Genomic DNA, 24862 nt, shown 5'->3' with positions numbered 1-24862 from the left:
GTGATAGAAGAGGATACAAAAGATAATGGAAGATTTGTAGTGCTACGGGGATACTTGCAAGGACGGAAGATTACACTGGCATGGATTTATATTCCACCTAAAACTGCTATAATGGAGATTAAGAATGCTCTGAGAGAAATAATCAGTTTTCAGCAAGGAATATTACTCATAGGCAGCAACTGGAATTTGATTTGCAGCAATGGAGATGTGTCTGGGGGAGCCAGAAGGGGAAGTATAACAAACAAGGGTAGATTTTTAAAGAAATTTATGACAATATTTGACATGGAAGATGTGAATTCAGTTATAGGAATTTGGAGTGAATTTACCATATTATTCCCCAAGATATAAAAACTGGGCTAGGCTAGACAGAATTTACAGGGTCTATATTAAATAAACGAATGCTTAAAATGTCAAGTACAACATGCTTGACACAATTTAAGCAAATGTTTATTTAACTGAAAGAAAACATAAACGAAAATCATAATATCGAAAAGTTTTGTTTGGCCAACACCTTCCCCCAAGTGACGTAAGAGACTTAGAACATAGTAAACAAAAATAAACTCTTAAACTGACTCCCCGAATTAAACCTGTATTTACTACCTAACAAGCTATAATACATATGTACACACCCTAAACGTGAAACACCTAGTGTACAAACAAACTATATATAAATTATAGAGAAATAAAGCTTTAAATCATCCCCAAGTGTGCTCGATGATGACCTTTGGAATATACGTTACACTTGTAATGTATAACTAATCCATAGGAAAGTCCCAAAGAATAAATGGTGTTCCTGTGGAAGTTTGGAAGCCGGGAGGGGAAAAAAATTATAAAGATCTGGAAGGTTTTGTTTAACAGTATTTTAAGAGGAGAAGTACCAGCATCCTGGAAGAAAGCAGTGGTAGCTGGAATACCTAATTAGGGTAACGATCCAGCTTTATACAGGCCAATTTCAATCCTAAACCATGATTATAAAGTGTTCATGTCTGTAATGGCTAAAAGAATGACAAAAGTAATGCCAAAATCGATAGATATGGATCAGTGTGGTTTTGTGGAGGGGAGGCAAACATTTGACAACATTAACAGAGCACTGATGATCCAACCAGAATGGAAGAAAATACCATTGCTGTTGGTGGGTCTTGATATGCAGGGAAAGCATTTGACAGAGTAAGTTGAGACTTTATGAGCAGGGCAATGGAAGCATTTGTATTTCCTGAAAAAAAAAAACTGTAAGGTTGATTAGAAGGATATATGAGGGAGTGGAGTTGAAAATTAAAGTGGGCAGTGCTTGAGCAGAGGAATCAGGCAAGGGTGTCCTCTTTCCCTTTATTATTTGTAGTATATTTAGAACCATTGGCAAAGAAAATAAGGGACTCAGAAATTCAAGGATATAATCAGTATGGTAGTCAAGAAAAGCTGGCTCTATTTGCAGATTATATAATTTTATATCTGACAAACCAGAAAGAGATATTACAGTGGTGTGGAACATTTTGAGACAATTTCAGAACTTTTTGGGATACAAAAGTAATTAAGCTAAAACAAAGGCAATAACAGTAAATTAAGTACCCACATATAAATTGGTTTATCAATATCCATGTTTATGGCACACGATAAAATGAAGCATTTAGAGGAGTATGAATTAAAAATGATTCTGGTGGGGCAGCTAAGGATAGTGGGAAGAGACTAAACAAAGATACAAAAACTTAAAATGTTTTTAGTCCCTTTAGTCTCATACACATGTCAGGCATATTTTTATCAACCAGAGGAAAAGTTTTGGATAGCAATTAATAAATCGCTGAAGGATTTTATCTAGGAGGGGAAGATGAAAAGAATCAAGGAGATAAGCATATTCTTCCAATAGAATGGGGCAGATTGGGATTACCTAATTTGAGGCAGTATTTCAGAGCTACATAGCTATACATAGCACAAGCAGAAAACTATAAAAGTAAAAAGGGATGATGATGAAATGGGGGGAAGCTCAAACAAGGAGAGACTGGGATTTTAGATGCAAGCCTTTAAAGAGAATAACAATAATCATACAGAATATTATATCCATAAAGTAGCAGACAGTATTCTTTGAACTAATCAAACACAGGAATGGAGAAAGGAAATTCTGCTAATTGGAAAGACTGCAATTAGGGATATAGACAATAGGCAAGAGGGGTTTGGAATTTATTGGAGAAAACTGGCAAATGAACCAAGATATTTGGGAGAAATAACTAGTGAGGGAAATATGATAGAATGGGAAGACGCCAATAATGTATTTGGAATGCAGGTTAGAGATTGCCTTCCCTATCAAGGACTGCTATCAGAGTATAGGCAAAGAGAAAGAAATAGAGGGGTCCTAAATAAAAGACCAGCACTGGTAAAGTTTTTAGAAGAATCTAGAACAGAAGCTGCCATTAAAAAAAGAATAATTAGTAAAGCATGTAAAATATTGCATGATAACTATAAGAATCAATTAGAGGAAGTTAGAAAGGATTGGGAAGAGAGACTGGATAAGCAACTCAGAAAAAAACAATAGGAAGATATATGTATGTCTCCCAAATATGTAACAATATGTAGAAAATTTACGATTTTTGCTTGGAAATAGAAAATTTAGGATTTTTGCTTGGAAATGTTTACATAGATATTTTTATACCCCAAGTAGACTCCAGAGAAATTTTCCTGAGGTAGACAGCAAATGTTAGAGATGTGACAGGAAGAAAGAGATCATTTGGAGCATATTTTCTGGCAGTGTAGTGAATTGGCGACTTTACGAATTCCATGCAGTATGCAGTGTTGGAGATGCTTGGTAGGCAGATTGGTGTGACGAGGGAGATACATTTTCTGAGCTATGATACAGAATCGGAATTGCCTAGACTTGGTAAGGCATTGCTGTGTCTAATTATGGTGGCTTCCAAAGAAGCATCTACTAAAAAATGGAAATCAAAATCCAAACCTACAATATTAAAAGTAGTGACTATAGTAACAGATAAAACAACTGAAATTAAGATCTTTAGAAAAGGGTAAGAGTAAACTACATAGGATAAAAAATACAAGCTGTGGGAACAATACATACAGGGGAGGATTGAGGTTGAAAAGAAGGCAGGACTTAAATGAACTATGTATTGTTTGACTAAAAATGATTGGGTAGATTAGAAGTGATGTATATTGTTTGCAACCCGGAGTGTGTCAGTATGGTATGTGATGTAAAATCCTCTCAATTAGGATTGTATCATTGTGATTTTTTTTCATTCAAATAAATGTATGATTACCTGTGTTGTAAATGATGGTCTAATAAATATGTTACTTTTTTAAAGAAAAGGGCAGGAATTGAATAATTTATGTAATGTTGCTTAGTTTATATGGATATGGCAGTAAATGTGAAGTATAATCTTTGCAAACTTGAACTTGTTAATACAGTTTGACTGTTTTTAATACATGTAAATTTGCCTATGTCACAAGTGATAATTCAATAAAGGTGTTTAAAAAAGAGAGATCTGACTGCAGGGGCGTGCATCCTGGGAGCCATACGTCTCAACTGTACAGATTTTTGCCTCATATTTTTGGTCTGTTTTTCATAAAATGTGGTTTTCTGGCAAATTAGTGGCAAATCATTAAAGATTGAAGTTAGAATGCAATGCCAGCCATTTGAGTTTCAGACTGCATACCCTTTAGAAAATTTGTGCAAATGCAAAACCTGTTATTCTGTCAACTTTCTAAGTTTGTAAGTAAAATGTGTCCCTATTTTTGTGCCTTTGTCCCTCTTTTATTTATAGCTTTGTACAGATTTCTTACTGTACGAAGTTGAGATGTATAACCTCCCCAGAAAAAAAAACGTGCTACAGTGATGAACAACATAACATATACATGACAGTAAAATAGCTGATGGTATTGTGGTCCATGGCAGGCTGGTTATAATAAAATATTAGTTATCAAGTCAAACCAGAATAAAACAGTAAGAACCAAAAGTGTATTGCCAGCTCCCAGTAAGTGATTATTGATTTCTAAATGCTATTAACTGGAGAAGTGTTCAATGATGGAACTTTATTCAGTATGTTGTAATCATCAGTCAACATCCAAGTACCATCTGATTTTTTTTGTCTGGACATATGGATGAATTTATCTTGGTAACTTACTATGCCTTCATAGTACATTTGTACTGCTCTGTTTCCTGGATTTGTTCTCAACGTTCATCTTCAAAATTAAGAACATTGCCTCTTATAATGTGAAGCAAATGGGCAAAATGTGGCACACTTACTAACAAAAAGCTTCATCTCAGAAGCTCACAGGTTGGTTAAAGTGTACAATGTTATACTTGCAAAATTTCTTTTGACAAATTAATATGATTCAGTTCTATTTACTAGGGTTAACAATTAACAAATTCAAAGTAGTGAATGTGTCACAGACCTTTTCAATGTGGCACTTAGTGGAACATAGACTATTTAAGACCCAGAATGAAGAATGCTCCTCATAATAATGTATACTTTAGAAGTATGATCTGTTCTGTAGCTTACCTGACTTCCTTAGGAAATAGATATTTCCTATGATGGGAGATTAGGTTCTTCTGTATTTATCTCTACTTAGAATGTTTTCCTCAGTTATTACTTTTCATTTCCCAGACTGATTGATAATGTTGTACTGTCTCATTTAATACCTTGATATTTGCCCCCCTGTTGCTCAGATGCCAGGACTTGCATGTTCTACTTGAAAATATCATCTGTAAACTATTTTTGTTTTTTCCCTTCAATTTTTCACTGTTACTTTGGTCAGTTATCTGTCCTGGTTTAGCTTTTATCTAATTTTCAATCAATGTTTTTATTCATGTTGCATTTTGACATTGCTTTTATCACTTTGAATTGAATAAAAACTGTGACGAATGATTTTGCATTCATTTATACAAAATTGTGACTACTGATTCCTTGAATTGACAAATATTCTTTCTTTACTATTTCCTAATTCTCTAGTGAATGGAATTACAGCTTCAGGATCTAGCACTGCTGGCACAATTGCCTCTGGACTTTCATTAATCTTTGGTCTGCTATCCTTGTCATTAAAAAAACACATTGTTATGTTGCCTCATCCCCTTCTAGTGGAGGAGCTGCTACTTTCATTCTAATTTCTTCCACTCTGTCCAAAAACGAGACTGGTTTGAATGGTGAATGTTTTCCTCAACAGCTACTCTAATATGGACAAGTTCTCTACTAGAGTCATTTTAAGTCCTTCTCTTTCACCTGCCGATCCTCTAAGATCTAATTCCCTAAACAGTACTAGTAAGTACTACTACTTTTTTTCTCCTATATGTAAACTAGCAGCACTTCAATGAATGCCATAATCTCAGAAAGCCATCACATATTAATCGCCCTTTTAATTCTTCAGAACCAAAGAAAACTTTTCCCTACGTCTTCTACTGAGAATAATAATTTTCAGTCTGCCATGAATTATTTAAAGCATCTAACATCTCATTATTATTTTTGTGTTTTGGAAATATATCCTACCAGATAGTTGCAACATCCCAGTTTGACTGTCCATTAATAATCATAAATATTTTTGATATCTTGTATGTTATCCTGATGTTTGATTTCAAGGAACTAAGTAACCTTGATAAAAACATAAGTTTATCTTTCATGTGCAAGGTCCCTTGTATAAACTTTATCCTAGTCTACAGGAATGCATTCTGACAACTCTGATACTGCTAACTAAATTTCTCTTCTTACCCAAGTATGTATGTCCATGGAATTTATTTGTTTCCTCGTATTGACTAGTATCAATGAGATCTTTTCCTGTATTATAAACCTTTCAGCTTATATCAATTTAATTTGTTTTATTTTTTAAACTATAAGCAGTCCTAAATAACTGTAACTTGACAATGAATGCTGAGAGGGGTGTTTCTGGTTCCCCTTTACAAATGGGATTGATAAAATAGTCATTTCCTGAATCCTTAAGTCTCTTGATCTTTATTTAGTTTCAGCATTTTCTATTTGTAATTTGTCCTTTAATTTCACTGTCTGCATCTGCATCTAATTTGTCCCATTTATATATTTCTAATTTTAAATTAATTTTATAATACTCCACATTCTTTCTTATGTTCCCTAATTCTTGCTTTTCATGAAAAACTCACTCTCCTTTTTATGGGATTTTTTTCTAATATAATATTGACCTTCCAAAATATAATTGAAAATAATTTTTCTTTCACCTTTGAGTAACACTGTCCTCCAATCTCTTAATATATTTGTAATGTAAATAATACATGGGCACTGTACATTGTTTTTGTAACTTTTGCATTTGAGCTACATCAGTTCAGAACACAATTTTGGTTATATAACACGATTTTCATCTTCTGCCTACTTCTGTAACTTAAAAATATGATTGCCACGCTGTGCAGAGTCATCTTATTCAGAATGTTTCTGTGACGCATGTGCATGTCTATGCATTTTATTCATATTTTCAGTTATAAAACATGTTCATGAAGGGTTTTTCTTCATTTGCAAGTATCAACATTTCCCACACTATGAAAGAATTTGCAAGTATCAACATTTCCCACAATATGAAAGACCACAGAGCTGTTCAATTTCTTGTCTATTGAATGGCTCTTCTTTATCGCTGAAATGTTATTGTTATATAAACATCTGGTGCCTGTTTAAAATACTGCCTATTTTTTCCCTTTCAGTTGTGGGTACATAATCATTAAAAAGCAGTACCTTTAGTCTTGTACTTCAGAAATTCCAGATCTTTGAGGGTATGCTTTCAAATACTTGAATAAAACTTTTTTGTCTGTTTTTTTTTAATAAATAAAACATTTATTATTGAATCTGTACTACACAGTATTTCATTTAAAGATCCATTGGAGTAGTCATTATAATCAAGAAGTCCTTTTTTAAACTAGTACTACTTAGCATGCATAGTTTTAAGGTTACACGGGTAAGAGCTGTTTATTTATAACTACTTATTTTGTACATTTCAGTGCACCCTTTAATAACTTGCTGTCTACATGAAGACAAAGGAGCCATCTTCTCCACTGAAATTTCGTAGAATGCAGAACACTTTCTCTTTCTATTTATTGTCAGGATATATAGGAACTTTAATTGTTTGAAAAAACAGAACTTTTTAAAATTAACTTGACTGAGTATACACAAATATATTTAGCAGACAGTAAATACGTCTTAATATTTTATTCACTGAGTTAGCAAATAATCTCTTAAATAGCTTTGGGAGACATTGGAGTACATTTAGAAGTTTCACTTGCAAGCTGGGATACCCTACTAGTGAATATTAGGGCTGAACAAAGCCTATTTACCTTTAAGGAAAAAAAAGGCATTGGGAAGAGTACTTGTTTGATTCCTGAAAGAATAACCCCTACAGATTGCAACCAATTGCCTCCACTGCTGTTTTTAAAGATTGGACTCCCTGACATTTTTCTGGTTGCACCAAATAGTATGTTCATCATCTGATATCTTACATTTGTATCATTTACTCTTGTGCTAATCCGTGTCCATAATTGCGTGGTCTACAGTATTTCAGGTGTTTACCTAAGCATGCAGGCAGTCTATCCCTCATGGCTCAGCTGTAGCTGTCTCTCATTCTTTCTTTCCATGTTTTTAATTTTCTTTTTCTTGTCGTATCATACCCACTCCCTTTATAGTTCACTGGAATGTCTTTTGTTCTTGATATACACCATCTTGCTGAACACTGGTACATACATTTCCTGTAGTTTTTCTCCATATAGTGTTTAAATTCCCTTCTGTTCTTTAGGCAGACAACTTGGTGAATTACTTTCTTTCCTTTTACCACTGAGTAATTGGTGATTTTGTAATATAATCCATGTCTTCCACTGACATATGTAGTATGGCCACTTTTATTCTTCCAACCCATTCCTTAGCTGCCCCACCCCCTCATTTGCTTTAAATTATTGTAGATACTCCCACACATTTTTGAAACTTCCCAAAGCCTTAAAAACACATCTTAACTTGTTTCACACAAGTCTACTAATGTTTTGCTCATTAACTAACAGAACAGGAAACAGAGTAATACATATTCACTCTACAAAACCAATGTGCACAGATTTCTCTATAATCTCTTTAGCACTTTAACAGTAATGTAACATTAGTTCTTCCTTAAATACTCATAACCCAAATAACTTGGCAGATAATCAATAGATCACCTATACAAAAGTATTCTGTTCTTCTTCATCATTCTGAAAACACCCAACTCCTGAAATACTTCAATAATGTATAAATCCAATTATAACTCAATAAACAACATAAAAGCAAGATTATTCCATCTACACCACCCAAGAAGAACCCCAGTAAAAGTTACAAACTTGATTAACACATCTCCATATTTATTGCATGCCACATTAATAAGTGCTCTTAACCTAGTTTCACCCAAATCCACATTCAGGATGACCTAACAATCCATCTGTCCTATTTAAAACCACATTTCTTAGATTTACTATAAAACTAACCATATTTTTCAATACTATCCAAGTATAAATCTATCTGGAAACTAAGGGTCTATATTAGATGAACGAATGATCAAAATGTCGAGCACAACATGCTCGACACACTTTGATTGAACGTCCATCTAATTGGAAGCTGAAAATGCCAAAAACAGTAGTTCCGAAAATTTTTATTTGGCCATATTAGTGAATGTAGCTTGTGACGTAAACACGCTAAACTGTCTGGAATGGCTAGGTAAGCAAATTATTTCCTTGTGAAAAAATTCTCTTTGGGATTACTGGGAAATTGCCCTTGCGCCAATGTAGAGCAATCTCGGAGTTGGTATATTTAGTTAGGGAGGTGTGGGGGGTAAAGCCCCCCACCTTCTTTTAAAAGCAGAAGAGTGTGTTGAGTTTTAAAAGTTGTGAAATGATGTGAGAGAGTAGGAGTTTGTATATATTGGTTGTATGTGTGTGTGTGTGTGTGTTGTATGTTAGTTTAGGGAAGGTGTTCGCCAAATGAAATATTTCATTTAACTGATATTCAGGCTTTTACGTTTTTGATTAGGTTAACGTTCGATTGAAGTGTGTCGAGCATGTTGTGCTCAACATTTTGATCGTTCCTTTATTTAATATAGACCCAGAAACTAATACTGAATCCCGAATTTAACAAATAAAAAAGCATGTATTAAAACAGCACTCATAAATGCATGTAGTATGCTAAATAAACTAGAAAAAATTGAAGTCTTTCTCTCATTAAACAGCCCTAATGTCACAGGATTTTCAGTGTTCTAGATCAAAGAAGAAACTCCCAACTTGAGGCACTGTTTTCCATGGTACACCTACATATTTAAAGCTCATTCTATGAATAAAAAGAGTATGTGGAGGAACTCTTATAATAATAAATAAAACCAGAAATCCATTCCTGGTTTGGCATCTGTGTGTCTAATGGACACAGGCAACCTGTAAATAGTTCATCTCCCAGGACCCTGCTTACATATATCAAGGGTATCAGAACTTGTCAGAGATTTGGGATGCATGGCTAGGCTTAAAATGGCCCTTGTGGTCATTAGCCTAGTAAACACCTATGAACCTATGAACATTTCTCTCAAAGAACAAAACACTTCAACAAATGAAAAAACCTTAAATGGCTCTCAGTCAGTATTCACGTTTAAGGATTGTTAAAAATCTTACTTACCTTAGAATCTGTTCTCCATGATGTCAAATTCCAAAGCCTAGTAGGTCAAATGCTCTAAACTTCTTCACAATTTAAAGCTATTATAACTCTGGGAGACTTTAATAATGTCCTAGACCAAGGCAAAGATGTCTTACCAGCGTGCCTTACGGACAGTGGCCTCTTCCAGCTCATTATAGAACCTGCCAGACCCAACCTGAAATGTAGGTATCACTCACTCCTTGACTTCCTTATTAACATTCGCTGTCACACCACATCCATCTCCATGCTTCCTCCTTCCTAACATGATCACTGTCTCTCATTTCATCATGTAAAATTCCCCCTCTAAAAAGAATTACATTAAATGTAAATCACAAAAAATATCAATGCTCTACAGTAGGGATTACAAAGAATAAAATGAGTGCCATTTCTTGCAAAGGCAGACCTCCTTCATAGCACCAAAACTAACAGACGTGCTTTAAGTACTGCAAAACAAATACTTTCTCAAAGTCATGACTCACAAAATAAAGCAGAACCCATTAATTAACAGCTCTGTACAAACTGAGAAACATCTGTTGAAAATAGTATGAAAGATCAACAACTTTCCACCTAGCTTCAGAAACAAACAGGTTAATTTTAAACACACACACAAAAAAAAAAACACAATATTTGGAACAATACCAAAATTCTCCATAATCCCTTTGCATCAGAAAATGATCTGTATTTATTAATTATCATATGAGAGAAAAAAATCACTTCAAATACTCTGGTATATGCTGACCAGAAACTAAGCTTTCAGTATCATGTAGAAATTGCTAAAGCCAACATAAATAAATTCCTTTTCTGGGCAAATAAAAATCTCCTACTCTTTATCCCCAATGTGTAGTATGGCAATTAAAGTGAGAGTCCTCCGTTGCCAGATGGAATTGGGACTAGACATAATCTTATCTGCTAACATAAATAATTGAACTTCTCCTCAGACTGACACCAGTCATCTTCTAGCATACTTCAGACAACCTGACATCAGTTGGCCAGTCAGTAACTCCTTACAAAGACCTAGAACTCAGCTTCTCTGCAGAGAAACATTGCTTTTCCAGTCTTGTCTCTCATATTTAGAAAACCCTCCCTACTAAAAAAAAAAAAAACAAATCAACAGTTAAATCAAAGTTGGGATCCATCTACAAAAATCTGAAGACTGTGGTCTCTAGATTCATTTTTCATCACTGACACTGCAGTGCAGCATTAGATTGGGTGGGGGTGAGGAGCGCTGTGGCCCTGAGTATATCATCCTTTGGATGACATGTTAAACTGTGGCCCCAATTACCTGGATTGGTGGTAGCTCATGTGACTATAAAAAAAACAGTATGACTACTACCCTGGTCAAGAAAAGAGAGAGAGATAGATAGACAGACAGACAAACAGATAGATAGACATGCAAATCCTATGTAAAGACGCTATGTGTATTTGTTTCCAATATAACTGAATTACATAATTCACCAACTACTAACCTCTCTATTTTATCCATCCAATATTAACTGTTTTTTTATTCAGTCATTTAGATAGAGGTAAAAATCCCATCACACATACTGCATATCATCAGCTTAGTATTTCCTACTACTATCCTACTCATCTCTCATCACTAAGCCCATCCATCTGTATCATCTTTTCCAGTCTACCATCTTGGGTTTTCTTAAACTGACCTGCATTACTAATTGGTTGAGCTGTGAATTGTAAATAATGCATATACTGTATTATGTAGGCAACCTTATTTATAACATATTGAGTTTTACAGCATAAGACTAATTGTAATTAATCACTAATCAGATTGCATTGCTTCATCTTGAATTTAATTGATTGTTGTGCAAAAAATATTCTTTGTCTCTTCATTTTTTGACCGCAGGCTGAGCCTGAACATGATCTAGTGAGCTCAGTACTCTATTCCAATAAACCAAATAAAAACACCTACGTCAATCCATCAGAAAGTCAGTCAAAAAAGTAAATAAATAAAATAATTGATTGATTCCTACAAATGTTGATGGTACAGAAGTGATAGTTATGCTGAATTGGCTGGGACTATACATAATGAAAAGTATAGTAACATCCTACTGTGAAATGTATAGAACTGCAGCTGCCTGTTTTCATTTCCTGTTGGGGACCATGCTGTTGGATTGGATGGAGGAGCATGACTTGAAAGCAGACCCTGCCTCTGTCAGATCCAGGTTTGAAAATGCTGCCATCCATTGTGTATGGCCCAACCCACCACTATCCAACCTAAAGCCTGCCTTTTTCACTTCTAACAATATCTATGGTGGAAGATATAAAATTATGGACTTGCAACCTTATTCATAAGTTCATAGGTAAGTACTAGACAAGCTGACTGGCAGGCATAAGCCTAGCCAGTTTCCATTTTGGTGCTTGAATTAACCTATCCCCTTTAGTATTACCCATCCTGTAGTTGATAGTTATATGTCATCACTAGTGAGAATAGCTTGGATCATATTGTAGGTAATTTGAGGGGACCTATGTGTGGAATAAAGCATTTTAGGAGTTGCCTCTGTCCATTAGTAGCATAGGAGGCAGTCCTGGGGTAAATTTTCTATTACCCATTCATAAATGCAAGTTGTGCTTAAATATGGAGAGGGATGAGCTTTGTTTTATGTGGTTGGGGCATCTGTTCCAGAAAAGCTGTACAGTCTGTAAAATATACCAGATCCTCCAAACCGTTCTGTTGATGTTGCAGAAGAGGTTTAGATCCCTAGACCAAGTGTTTCTGTTGTCATTTGACTTTCTGATGTACAGTAGGTCCATCAGTATTAGGTAAAAGGATGTCTGATATGTCAGACACAGATCACCTCTTAGAGCAGTCTGTAGGATGCTGAGTATACTCACAGCGCTTTGAGTTGGTCCATGAAGGCCATATTATTTAGGCTTTGTATACTTTTAGTAAGGCATTTCTATGGACAATCCAGTTGTTGCATGTGTCGGGACAGGCATGCCAAAGAGGGCATTATATTCAATGACAGGCCTAATGAGGTCTGAGTAAAGTGGAACAATGACATCCTTAGATCTAGACACAATTCCTTTGTTTATAAACAGTGCAATATAGAAGGACTTTCTTACTACAATGGATGCATGCTGGTCAAAAGTTAGGTCACTGCCCACATATATTCCCAAATCCCAAACAACTGCTACTACTATAATTATTACTACTGATATTATTACTACTATCATTGCAACTAATACTACTACTACAATTACTACTACTACTGCAACTATTAATATCACTACAACTATTACTATTACTACTACAACTGTCACTAATACTACTATCATCACTACTACAACTACTACTACTACTACAGCTACTACTGTCACTATCAATATTACTATCACTACTACAGCTACTACTCTTACTAGCACTGTTACTATCGCTACAACTATCACTACTACTACAACTATTACTATTACTACTACAACTGTCACTAATACTACTATCATCACTACTACAACTACTACTACTACTACAGCTACTACTGTCACTATCAGTATTTCTATCACTACTACAGCTACTACTGTCACTAGCACTATTACTATCGCTACAACTATCACTACTACTACAACTATTACTATTACTACTACAACTGTCACTAATACTACTATCATCACTACTACTACTACTACTACAGCTACTACTGTCACTATCAGTATTACTATCACTACTACAGCTACTACTGTCACTAGCACTATTACTATCGCTACAACTATCACTACTACTACAACTATTACAGTCATCACTTCTACAACAACTACGGTCACTACTACTACTACTACTATCAGTATTACTACAACTACTACATATTCCACTATGGCTACTACTACAGATATTATCACTACTACAACTAACACTAGTACTATTACTTCCAACATTGCTACTACTACTCAGTGCAATCAGACTTAACACACATTCAGAATGACTAGGTATACACAGGAAAAACAGACCTTGCCTACCAATGCCTTGGCAGAAGACATATGCAATCCTAAGTCACAGACTGTCCAAAGGACAGAGCAATCATTATCATCTGCAGATAATGTGTGTGTGTGTGTGTGTGTGTGTGTGTGTGTGTATCTGGGGTGTTCAGAGGAATGTCTTGTCATGTCTTTCACAGGGGAAGTGTGAGGATGTGAGAGCAAGTATGCACACGTAAGGCCAGTGTGTCCAGATATGGGGTGTGCGTTCATTGTCAGGAAGTCTATGGTGAAGTGTATGTATGTGTGTGGATGAGTTGTTTGATGTCATCTCCAGTGCTGGATATAGTGTGTGACTGCAAAGATACAGCCACAACTTGTGTGTCAGCAATACACCTTTGCATACTGGGCAGGTATGAGCCATGCATGGGAAAGGATCAAGTTTGTTGTTGATGCCCCTGCCAATGAGAACTTGCCTCTTCCAGGGATTGCACTGCAAATCATACCTCTGAAATGCCCAAATTTTTGCCTCATATTTTTAGTTTGTTCCACATAAAATTTGTGCTTTTCTGCCAAATCATTGTGGATTGAAATCATTAAATTGTCGCATATATTTGAGTTTCAGGTGTCATACCCTTTGGAAATGCATGATAATACAATACTTATTATTCTAGCAAAAGTCTAAGTTTATAAGAGCAGTATTTAAAATCTGTCCCTGACTTTGGGCTTTTGCCCCCCTCCACCACTTAGTTTTGGCTTTGTCCATATTTCCTGTGCTTTGAGGTTGAGAGGTCTGCTGCTAGTTCTATGACCCTGGCTGGACGTCTTGAGTGCTACTTCAATGCGAATATTGTCAGCTGGCTGAGAGGGCATTACAACTACTTCCAAGATAGTGACCATTGGTACAGGAGTGGGCGTGGAATCCACCATGTCCATAGCCATGTTGGCTGACCTCTGATGATGTATCAGCAGACTGGCCTCATAGATTTTGACCCTCCCTTAATAGATAATCCAGAACAGGCACTGCACAGTCCAGTGTGTCATTCATCCTGTCCAAGGAGTCGCACATGGTTCATGCACTTCTTGTACTTCATAATGCACAACATGCAGTAGTCTTATGACCACTTCAGATGCCCTGGTGGAATTTACCTTTGCTTCCATGATGGCCCTGCACATAGGGTGGGTGGTAGCTACTGACACATCAACTTCATGGGAAAGGCAATAAGCATACCTTCACTGAGTACTTCTACCGACATCCATTTGTGATACCTCCTGCTCATGATGGATAGGGGAAGGTTCTACCAGGTACACATCTCGGGCTACCATAGTACCCTGATCATCCATGTCCCCATAAAATGGCCCACTCTTAAATGGTTGATTGTCATGGGTATATGTAGGCATACAGACTGTCCATATTGTAGGGAGGGGATGTGGAGGCACACTTCCTGTGTCTCACATAACCACTGCAGCCCCAGATTGTGCTTGTTTGTCCTTGCCATCATCATCATCAGAGGATAAGGATACACCAACGTGAGATGGACATAGGTCCACAGTGCTGGTTCCAAACAATACTTCACTTGTGAATACACCAAAAACATGGTAGCCCGAGATGACAATATAAATATCTATAATATTTATGCCAAAATACCTCAACAACTCATGCAAATTCTATGATGTCAGTGACTACTAAAGATAACTAAGATATGTAAAAATGCCAATACCCTGATCAGGTGATCCTTGTACCTCAATGCTAGATGCACCTACACAAAATAGGTGAGGAAGATAGTATAAACATACGTGCACCATAAATTGCAAGGGTGGATGTAAAAATATTTGAATAGCATATCTGAGGCATCCATACTGGAAATCTTCTCTGCCTGCTGCACCAGTACTCCAACATCTAGCACTGCTATGTGGAGCTCTGATAAGCCGCCTGTATCCCTGACTGATGACCGGAACTCCTCCATCTTAGAACGTGATAGTTTGGTAGATATCCCACCACCAACAGCCATCCACTCCCATCCCTTAGCTTGTTCTGTGTCCTTGGTCTTGCAAATTATGTCACTGCACCTATGTTAGACCATTCCATATGTATACAGCCCTGACCACCAACAGCATTGACAGCCTTGACCACCTGCCACCAGACACAGCCACCGAAGAGCTTGTGGCAGGTGTGTGTATGAAGGAGACATCCACCTTGAGCATGGAGGGCCACTAAGAAGTGAGGCTTTTGTGAGGATGGGCACTTATTAGCTTTAGGAGCCATATCCTTGTTGTGATGGAATAAAAAACAGGTATCATAACAAAAGTTACCACACAGGATAAAACAAACACTTTATTGTCATGGAATACCTTGACCTTGCGAAAGCATTTGATACCATTCCCCACTTGGGAATTATAGACAAACTCACTAACCTAAATATAAACCCGTACATTACAAGATGGGTTTCTAACTGGCTCATGGACAGAACCCATACAGTGAAAATAGGAAATGCTAGGTCCGACTCCAAACCTGTGACAAGTGGAGTACCCCAGGGCTCAGTCCTGGGACCTCTCCTGTTCGGTATTTACTTCTTTGAGGTAAAGCAAACACAGAGGGACTATGGCTAACAAAGTTTGCAGATGACTGCAAACTGGGTGCCATAACTGAGACTGCTACTGATGTAGATATCCATCAAAAGGGTCTCATTGGAACAGATACTGTCAGAAAAATATGTATTAACGTGTGTATTAGTAATATGCTTAGTGCATTTAGAGCTTGAAAAGGGTTAACACATTTATTCTATTTCATACTGCATAAATCTGTACAAACTGCAGATGCTTTCTGACCTTGTATTGTCAGCTAAAATCTTTTGCTTATGCTTGGAAATTTACTGAGAAGCAGATGATTTCTGCTTGTGTTAGGAAAATAATGAATAGAACAATACTACTTGTATAAATGTTATGAAGCTTAGACAAGAAGTTCCGCTTGTGCTGTGAGAAAATACACAGCTGTAGAAGCTATAGATAATTAGAACAAAGACTGCTTGAAAATATGAACTGTAATCAGCATTTGCTTATGCCTGAGTTAGAAAGTACCTTGAAATGTAACACATGCGTTAGAACTATACAATAGTAGCTTGTAATGGGCTGGTGCCCACCAAGGCCAGGTTGTTTTTCTCAAAAAGTTTCTCACAAATCTAGTCATGTCAGCAGAAAATCCGAGTAACATCTGCTGTAGATCAATACTGAAAGTTGTGTTTGATTATGTCAGCCATAGAAGGCCATGTCTTGTAAAACAGTATAAGAATAGCATACTTCCTGTTAGTAGTTAGGCAAAAATCTTGTATTTGCATGTTTTTGTCTCCTTGCTGCAAGTTATTAAATGTGCCTTAACTGAACCTTACGTGTATTGGTCTTTGAAGTTTTTTCCTTTGACAGATACATGGTGCCAAAATCATGGCCTCAAGCTAAATGCAGAAAAGTACATTGTCATCCCCTTCAGGGAAAAACCAAGTACCTACAAATTACCACATAGGTGGCAGCTCACTTAACACAGTGTGTGTGATAAGAGACCTAGGGACCCAGGTGGATAGTAACCTCTCCTTCGATAACCACATCACTAAAGTGGTTAGAAAATCCTTCTACATGGCCCACCTTATCACAAAGGGGTTTGCATCTAGAAAAAAGGAAGTTATTGTACCCCTGTACTCATCACTCATTAGACCCATTATTGAGTACAATGCCCCATTCGGGATATACCTTACTAGATACCTGCAACAACTGGAGAGGCCTCAAAAATGCCTTACCAAGAGGATAACGGGCCTAAAACAGATGCCCTATGCCACCAGGCTAAAAAAACTCCAGCTGTACTCGGTTGCATACCGGCTACTCAGAGGTTATCTCTGCCTGGCATACAAGGCTATGTCAAACATCAAATTGCTGGAAATGCTCCACCTAAAGAAAGCCCAATCTACCCAAGCTACACGCTCTAGGGACCTTAACCTGACCTCAACAATAAACAAGATTTGTTGGATGGACAGATTCATGTCCCAGAGACTCCCCCTGCTCTGGAATAAGGTCCCCATATATGTGAGGCAGAGCTCCTCATTAGCCCTCTTCAAGAGGAATCTTACTGAGTGGATGGGGAACAGGAAATTCACCTTGGAAATCACTTCTGTGGCCCTGCTCAACAGAGGTGCAGGTGACTAAATCATGTGGGAGGCACAAGCTGAAACATTTTGGCTAGGCTTAATTATGCCCTAGGGCCAATAGCCTAGTACCTACCTATGAACCTATAAAAATATAGCAATACAACAAGCAGTAAACAGCAGAGTGAAGTGTTAAATAAACATATCTGTGCATTATTGCTATATAGCAGATTATTAATGTGATAAAGGAACATCATATAGTGCAACAGTTACAGGATTGTAATACATTGAACAAGTCTTCATTTGACAAGTACCATGTCAGTCTGCAGATGTAGTACATTAACAGAGAATACCATCTCTGATATGAGAAGAGAACACATGAAGACATGATAGACATTATGACTTAAGCACATGATATGTCAACACACGCAATTCTTCATTACTAACCAGAAGGCAAATCAGGGGAGGCTGTAATTCTTCGGAGAGGCTGTAATTCTTCAGAGAGGCACAGGGTGAGTATTGATTCAGATATTCCTGATTGATATGTCAGACTAGTACTGGTTTTACAAGGTTATCAATTATATCGACAGCAGGCCGCAAGTGATTGTCACACACCTACAAGAATATGCATATCCACATGTACAAACTCAACCAACCTGTAGAATTAGCTTATGTAGCTTTGAACTAGTTAATTGTTAGCTAAAGTCAGATGGCTGTGGGTTCGATCCCAGATAACAGAAAATATGTGTGATATGCTTTTTACATTTCAATATTAACTATCTCTAGCCACACCTTCGAATGGGTCCATAGGTGTTTACTAGGCTAACGATCACAAGGGCCTTTTTAAGCCTAGCCATGCATCCCAAATCTCTGACAAGTTCTAATCCTCTTGAAGTGTAAATATGGGCCTGGGAGTTGAACCATTTACAGGTTACCTGTTTGCATTAGAGACATAGGTGTCAAACCAGGGATGAACTTCCAGTTTCCCATCCAGTTGGCCAAGTTGCACTTGAATTGGGTTAGGGAGAAACTCTGCTTATAGCATGTAGTTAGGCTCAAAGCACAATTAATTAAAGCTTATCCATTAACCATTTGTAAAATAATTACTGTAGTAGTAATTTGTGGCCTCACACATTTTTATCTGGGTGTAAATAATCTTAAAAATGTATTTTAAATATGTAATGACTGTGACATTAACATTAAATAAATATTTATATTTGTTCTGTGCTTCTCCCCCACATTTTTTCTCACTCCCTGCCCACCTTTTTTCCTCACCATCATTTCTAATATTTATTTATTTTTATCTTTCAGTGCATTGCTTCATTCATTACTGCTTCATCACAACCAACAACACTGAGAGCTAAACCAGCCACAGTGGCTAAGATCTCCATCTTCCCCATAAGTGGCTGGAGAGGTGCTACCACCTCCATCACAGGTAATCAGCACTTCTGGGTCACAGCAAAGCAGTACTTCCTCCACAACACCTGCACTACCTGCACCACCTCCCTCTGCTAGCTGTGCCCCAAGACCAGAGCAATGGTACTCACCAGGAGTAGAGCCAGTTGATTTGGCAATTGTGTCACCCAACAAGAGCTAACAGGGCTGGTGGACGAGCTTATGGATAGGGTTCTCAGTGCCCATATGGAGAAAATACTGCAGCAGACTGCAAAATCACTGTTCCAGGTGTCTGTGACAGGATACAGTGGTGCCAGTTCTGGGTGTGAGGAGCTGATTTTCACTGTGTTCATGCTGGAAGGGGATGCATCTCCAGAAAGCCATAAATAACTCCCCCATGGTGTTCCCCTCCCTCTTGTAATCATCACCATCCACTGCCCAAAGAGGGACTGTCGCTCGCAAAGTGGGACACGTGGTAACCCTATTTCTCAGTACAGTACAAACTACTTAGAGGCAACTTATGCCTGGCTTACAGGGATATCTCTAATCCAAATCTTATGGAAATACTGCGCATCTAAAGGTCAAATGGGACTAAAGACCTCAGTCTAGCCTACAGCGTAAATAGGATCTGCTGGACAGACAGATACATTTTGCAGAGGGTTGCTGCTCCTCTGGAATAGGCTCCCAATCCTTGCCAAGCAGAGCACCTCCATGACCCTGTTTAAGCACAACTGGATGGGAAACTGTACATATCTGCCGGAGATTGCCTCTGCATCTCTCCTGGACATGGTTAGGCTTTGCTAGAAAAATCTTAGGCATAGACGATATCTCTCAGCTAGTTATTAGAGTGGGATTTAATGGCTAAGCTTGTAAAGATCTTTGGGTCAATAGCCTAAACATCCTGTGAACCCTGTGTCTGTTATGTATGTTCTCTATGTCTGCATCTGCTATTGAACCTACCCTACATATCTACCACTGTTTTCGCTAAATACTTTCCCCAACATTACTCTTTCTCACTTTAAAAAAAAAATCCAAATTTCCCAAATGCTTTGTAGATATGCAATCTTACCTTAGGAAGAAGTGGATAGATATGATCCTATTCCACCACCCTCCTGCTCATTCATTAATTACTCCCCATTATCCTAACCTCTGTTTTCTTCCCATGTCATCTCTGTCCTATCAGCCCCATTTCAATCCTTTAATCTGGTCAAAAATAGATTCACACACCACACCATAATGGCCACAAAAGGCTTATAAATAGATATCTTTGTTTCTGCATTAAGCGTTTACATGATGTTTGATATCAAGCAGCAGAGCTTGTTGCTAGTTCTCATCCTACAGGAAAAACTCAAAAATAATTATGTATGGGATAATATTTTGCCATTGGTTGTGCTAGTGACCTTTGCAGCATTGTGCTTTGGTAATCAGCTTTGACAGAATGCAAGTAATGTTAGTAGCCAGTGTTACTTGAGTATGTTTTAATGGTTTATTGTATACCTGATATGAGGAATCCATTCCAGTACTCTTGGTGAACTGCTGTATGTAACTGAGGGTGGAATTGTCCTACCTTTTCCTGTCACAGTGTGTTGCACTGAACTTGTATAACTATAAACATATTTGCAGACTGAGTTACATATATGCCTTATTATTATCTTATTGCATACACATTCCAGTGAATTGCCACTGAAGCACACATAAATGCAAGACTTGACGGCAATGATTCAGTGATCTGTAGGTTGCCACTAAGGAATGCATGCATGGCCCTTTGCTGTGTGACAGCTGTTACTATCACCCAACACCATCCTGTTCAATCCCACTAACAGCACCTTTGTGATTTCCATTCTGTACACTTACTTCACCTGTGACTTGTCAGACACAACAGGTGACGTCACAATGAGACGTCACCTGTTACACCATTACTGCGGAGCATACCAGTTAATCCAGTATGACTTCCATTCCACTACTGTGTACTTGCATTGCTAGTACATGCATATGTCATTCCCATTAAAATGACAATCCATGTGACGTAAGACACAGCTCTTCGCAGCATGGGCATACGACTTTTGAATTCTACTCTTCCTACTGTCACCATTGTGCAATGCTTGGCAACAAGCAGCACCTCTGACTAAAGTTAATTAATGCTGACTAGCACTTCACATCCTATGGCAAAACCAGAGCAGAATTTGCCTTTGGCCTCATTCATTTGCTGCTTATCACACTAACATGTATAGCCCCACTGTATGACAGAAAGCAATACTGACACCAGTATGAAGGGATAACTGTTATGGTTTCATGCAGTCCTGATGTGATGCTGGGATTATCAGTACAGTGGGTTGTGAATTCTGATCCTTACATTAGCGGTGTCCGTTTCACAAAGCACATTGCTCATTATTCCATATATGTGTCCCGGTCCCTTCAACTGTGTGCCTTCTGACAAGTGTGAAATGACTTCTTCTGTAGCGGCAGCTAATGCACAAGTCTAGGCAATGTTGAATTAGATAGGCAGGCACTTTGTACCTAGTGTGAGTGTGTAAGAAAAAAAATGGTAACAGACAGGACTGGGTTACTTAACACAAGTGAGGTGCACACTTCTACTCAGTGGTAGCATTTATACAAGTGTCGGGTTTTGATACCCTGAGTCTTGTACTCCCTTTTAAGGAAGGTCATATGCATTCAAACACACTGCTCACGTTGACCTTTCAACTGTGTGTGTTTTCACAACTTTGCCATGACATCTTCTGTAGCAGTTAGATGGGTAAATGTTTGAATCTGGCAGTGTTTGCCTAATATGAGTGTGTAAGAAAATGGTAACATGCAGGATTATTTGACTAAACAGATGTGAGGTGTACGATACTACTCACTGGTAACATTTTCTCAGGTAGTGGGTTTTGATTCATCAAGTGTTGTACTGCGTTTTAAAGAAGTTTATATGCATTCAGACTACTCAGGTTGACACTTTAACTGTGTTTTTTTTTCCTGACAACTGTGTTTTAACTTCTGTGGTGTCAATAGCTAGTGCACAAATCTAGAAACTGTGAATTAGATCAGCAGATGCCCAAATCTGGCTGTGTGTGCCTTGTGTATATGTGTGAACAAAAGCAACTGGTAAAAGGCAGGAATAGCTTCCTCAAAAGATGGGATGTGTACAGTTGTACTTAGAGGTAACACTTTCACAAGTTGAGATGGGGTTGATGATACACTTCCTTTTGAGGGAAGCCATTTACATTCTAACACATTGCTCATATTATCCCTTCAAATGTGTGCCATCTTACAACTATGCTATGAGATTTTCTGTAGTGTTAGCACATGTGCACAGATCTAGAGACACAAGACCTTGTCTAAGTATTAAAAAAGATATTGATGAGCTGCAGGAATGGCTTCTTCAACAGATGTCATGTGAGATATTTTACTGTTTTTTGATAGGTGGGTAGATTTGCCCCCCTAAGTGCTGTACTTCCTTGTAATCATACCCAGTTTAACAATAAATGTTTTGTATAGGTGAAATGGCAGTGGAGTTTTTAACTAGATTGTTTAATGAAATCTTGGAAAGTGAAAGGATGCCTGAGGAATGGAGGAAAAAGTGTTTTGGTACCGATTTTTAAGAATAAGGGTGATGTGCAGAGCTGTAGTAACTACAGAAGGATTCAATTGATCAGTCACAGCATGAAGTTATGGGAAAGAGTAGTAGAAGCTAAGTTTTAAAAGGGAGGTGATGATTAGTGATCAGCAGTATGGTTTCATGCCAGGAAAGAACACTACAGATGCAATATTTGCTCTGAGAGTGTTGATGGAGAAGTACAGAGAAGGTCAGAAGGAGTTGCATTGTGTCTTTGTGGACTTAGAGAAAGCATATGACAGGATGCCTAGAGAGGAGTTGTGGTATTGCATAAGGAAGTCGGAACTGTCAGAGAAGTATGTAAGACTGGTACAGGATATGTACGAGGGTAGTGTGACAGTGATGATGTCTGCGGTGGGAGTGATGGATGCTTTTAAGGTGGAGGTGGGATTACATCAAGGATCAGCTCTGACCCCTTTCTTATTTGCAATGGTGATGGACAGGTTGACAGACAAGATCAGACAGGAGTCCCTGTGGACTATGATGTTTGCAGATGACATTGTGATCTGTAGTGAGAGTAGGAAACAGGGGGAGGAGACCCTGGAGAGGTGGAAATTTGCTCTAGAGAGAAGAGGAATGAAGGTCAGCAGGACTAAGACAGAATATGTGTGTGTGAATGAGAGGGAGGATAGAGGAATGGTGAGGATACAGGGAGTAGAGGTGGCAAAGGTAGATGAGTTTAAATACTTGGGATCAACAGTTCAGAGTAATGGTGAGCGTGGAAGAGAGGTGAAGAAAAGAGTACAGGCAGGATGGAGTGGGTGGAGAAGAGTGTCAGGAGTGATTTGTGACAGACGAGTACCAGTAAGAGTAAAAGGGAAGGTCTACAAGAGGGTAGTGAGACCAGCTATGTTATATGGGTTGGAGACAGTGGCATTGACAAAAAGGCAGGAGTCAGAGCTTGACGTGGCAGAGTTGATGATGTTAAGATTTACACTGGGTGTGACGAGGATGGACAGGATTAGGAATAAGTATATTAGAGGGTCAGCCCAGGTTGGAAGGTTTGGAGACAAAGCCAGAGAGGCAAGATTACGTTGGTTTGGACATGTGTTGAGGAGGGTTGCAGAGTATATTGGGAAAAAGATGCTAAGGATGAAGCTGCCAGGTAACAGGAAAAGAAGAAGGCCTAAGATAAGGTTTATGGATGTGGTGAGAGAGGATATGCAGGTGGTTGGTGTGACAGAGCAAGATGCAGAGGACAGGAAGAAATAGATACAGTTGATCTACTGTGGCGACCCCTAATGGGAGCAGCCAAAAGAAGAAGTTTTGTATCTTTTATTGCATGACTGTTAGCTAGCAGTTAGCAGTGCTGTTCAATGGCGGGAAATAATTTTTAGTTTTCATCCTTTGCCAAAAAATGCTGATAATTTGTCTTTGCCTTCTGTGTGGAGTCTGCGTGTCCTCCCCGCATTTGGGTGGGTGTTCGAAAGACATGCGTAAATGGGCATGCCTTTGTTGAAGGTTGAACGTCGAGCTGGCACCTTGGCGTTCTTGAAAATCTACTGCCAATCATTAGTGGACTGGAGTTCCACTGTGGCGACCCCTAACCGGGAAAAGCCGAAAGACAACAACATATACTGTAATTCTCCAAGATGAGGGGCTTAAAATGGTTAGAAGCTTTTTATTGCATGCTACAGATTTAGGTTTATGTTTAACAAAAATCACATTTCTGGGTTGCAGTGGGGTCTTATGTTGCGCAAATCTTTGTTAATCATCCTGCACGTGGAAAAATGTCATTTTATTGTGTTCTTATGATTCTTATGATCCCTTGCACTTTGGAATGTGCAGTGTCTCACATTAACATTGCAACATGGCTGTACTGGTGTGTGGAGTAAAGTGCTGCACTGACCCACTTTGAGACAATCCATTTTTCACTTCTAAACCACCTTTATGGCATATTATGGGTGTACAGCTCACACTCCATTGTTGTTAGGTATGTACTTGGTGAGGCATCACAGTATAGGTTTACAGCATATGTAACTCTCACCAGTTATGGTTTTCACTTTATACAACATAAACATTCATATGCTGTTACTCCTGGCATTTATGATTGTCTGACATATGCTTGACAACTGCAGTCAGTAATAACAGACCTTTTCTGTGTCTGAATTGATACCCTTCAAAACATGAATGCTACCGCCACAACTATTTCTTCTACTTTT

General features: G+C 38.0%; 1 protein-coding gene across 1 annotated transcript in view; it reads left to right on the top strand.

Annotated features, from left to right (window-relative positions):
- KCNN3 (potassium calcium-activated channel subfamily N member 3) overlaps positions 1 to 24862 on the top strand; it is a 2562115-nt gene that overhangs the window by 1243338 nt on the left and 1293915 nt on the right. The window lies entirely within an intron of this gene.

Source organism: Protopterus annectens, chromosome 8.part0 (genome assembly GCF_019279795.1).
Source record: "Protopterus annectens isolate FY-2018-M chromosome 8.part0, PAN1.0, whole genome shotgun sequence".
Lineage (NCBI taxonomy): Eukaryota > Metazoa > Chordata > Ceratodontiformes > Protopteridae > Protopterus > Protopterus annectens.
The sequence above is the reverse complement of the archived record's forward strand: the minus strand, read 5'-3'. Positions and strand labels throughout refer to the sequence as shown.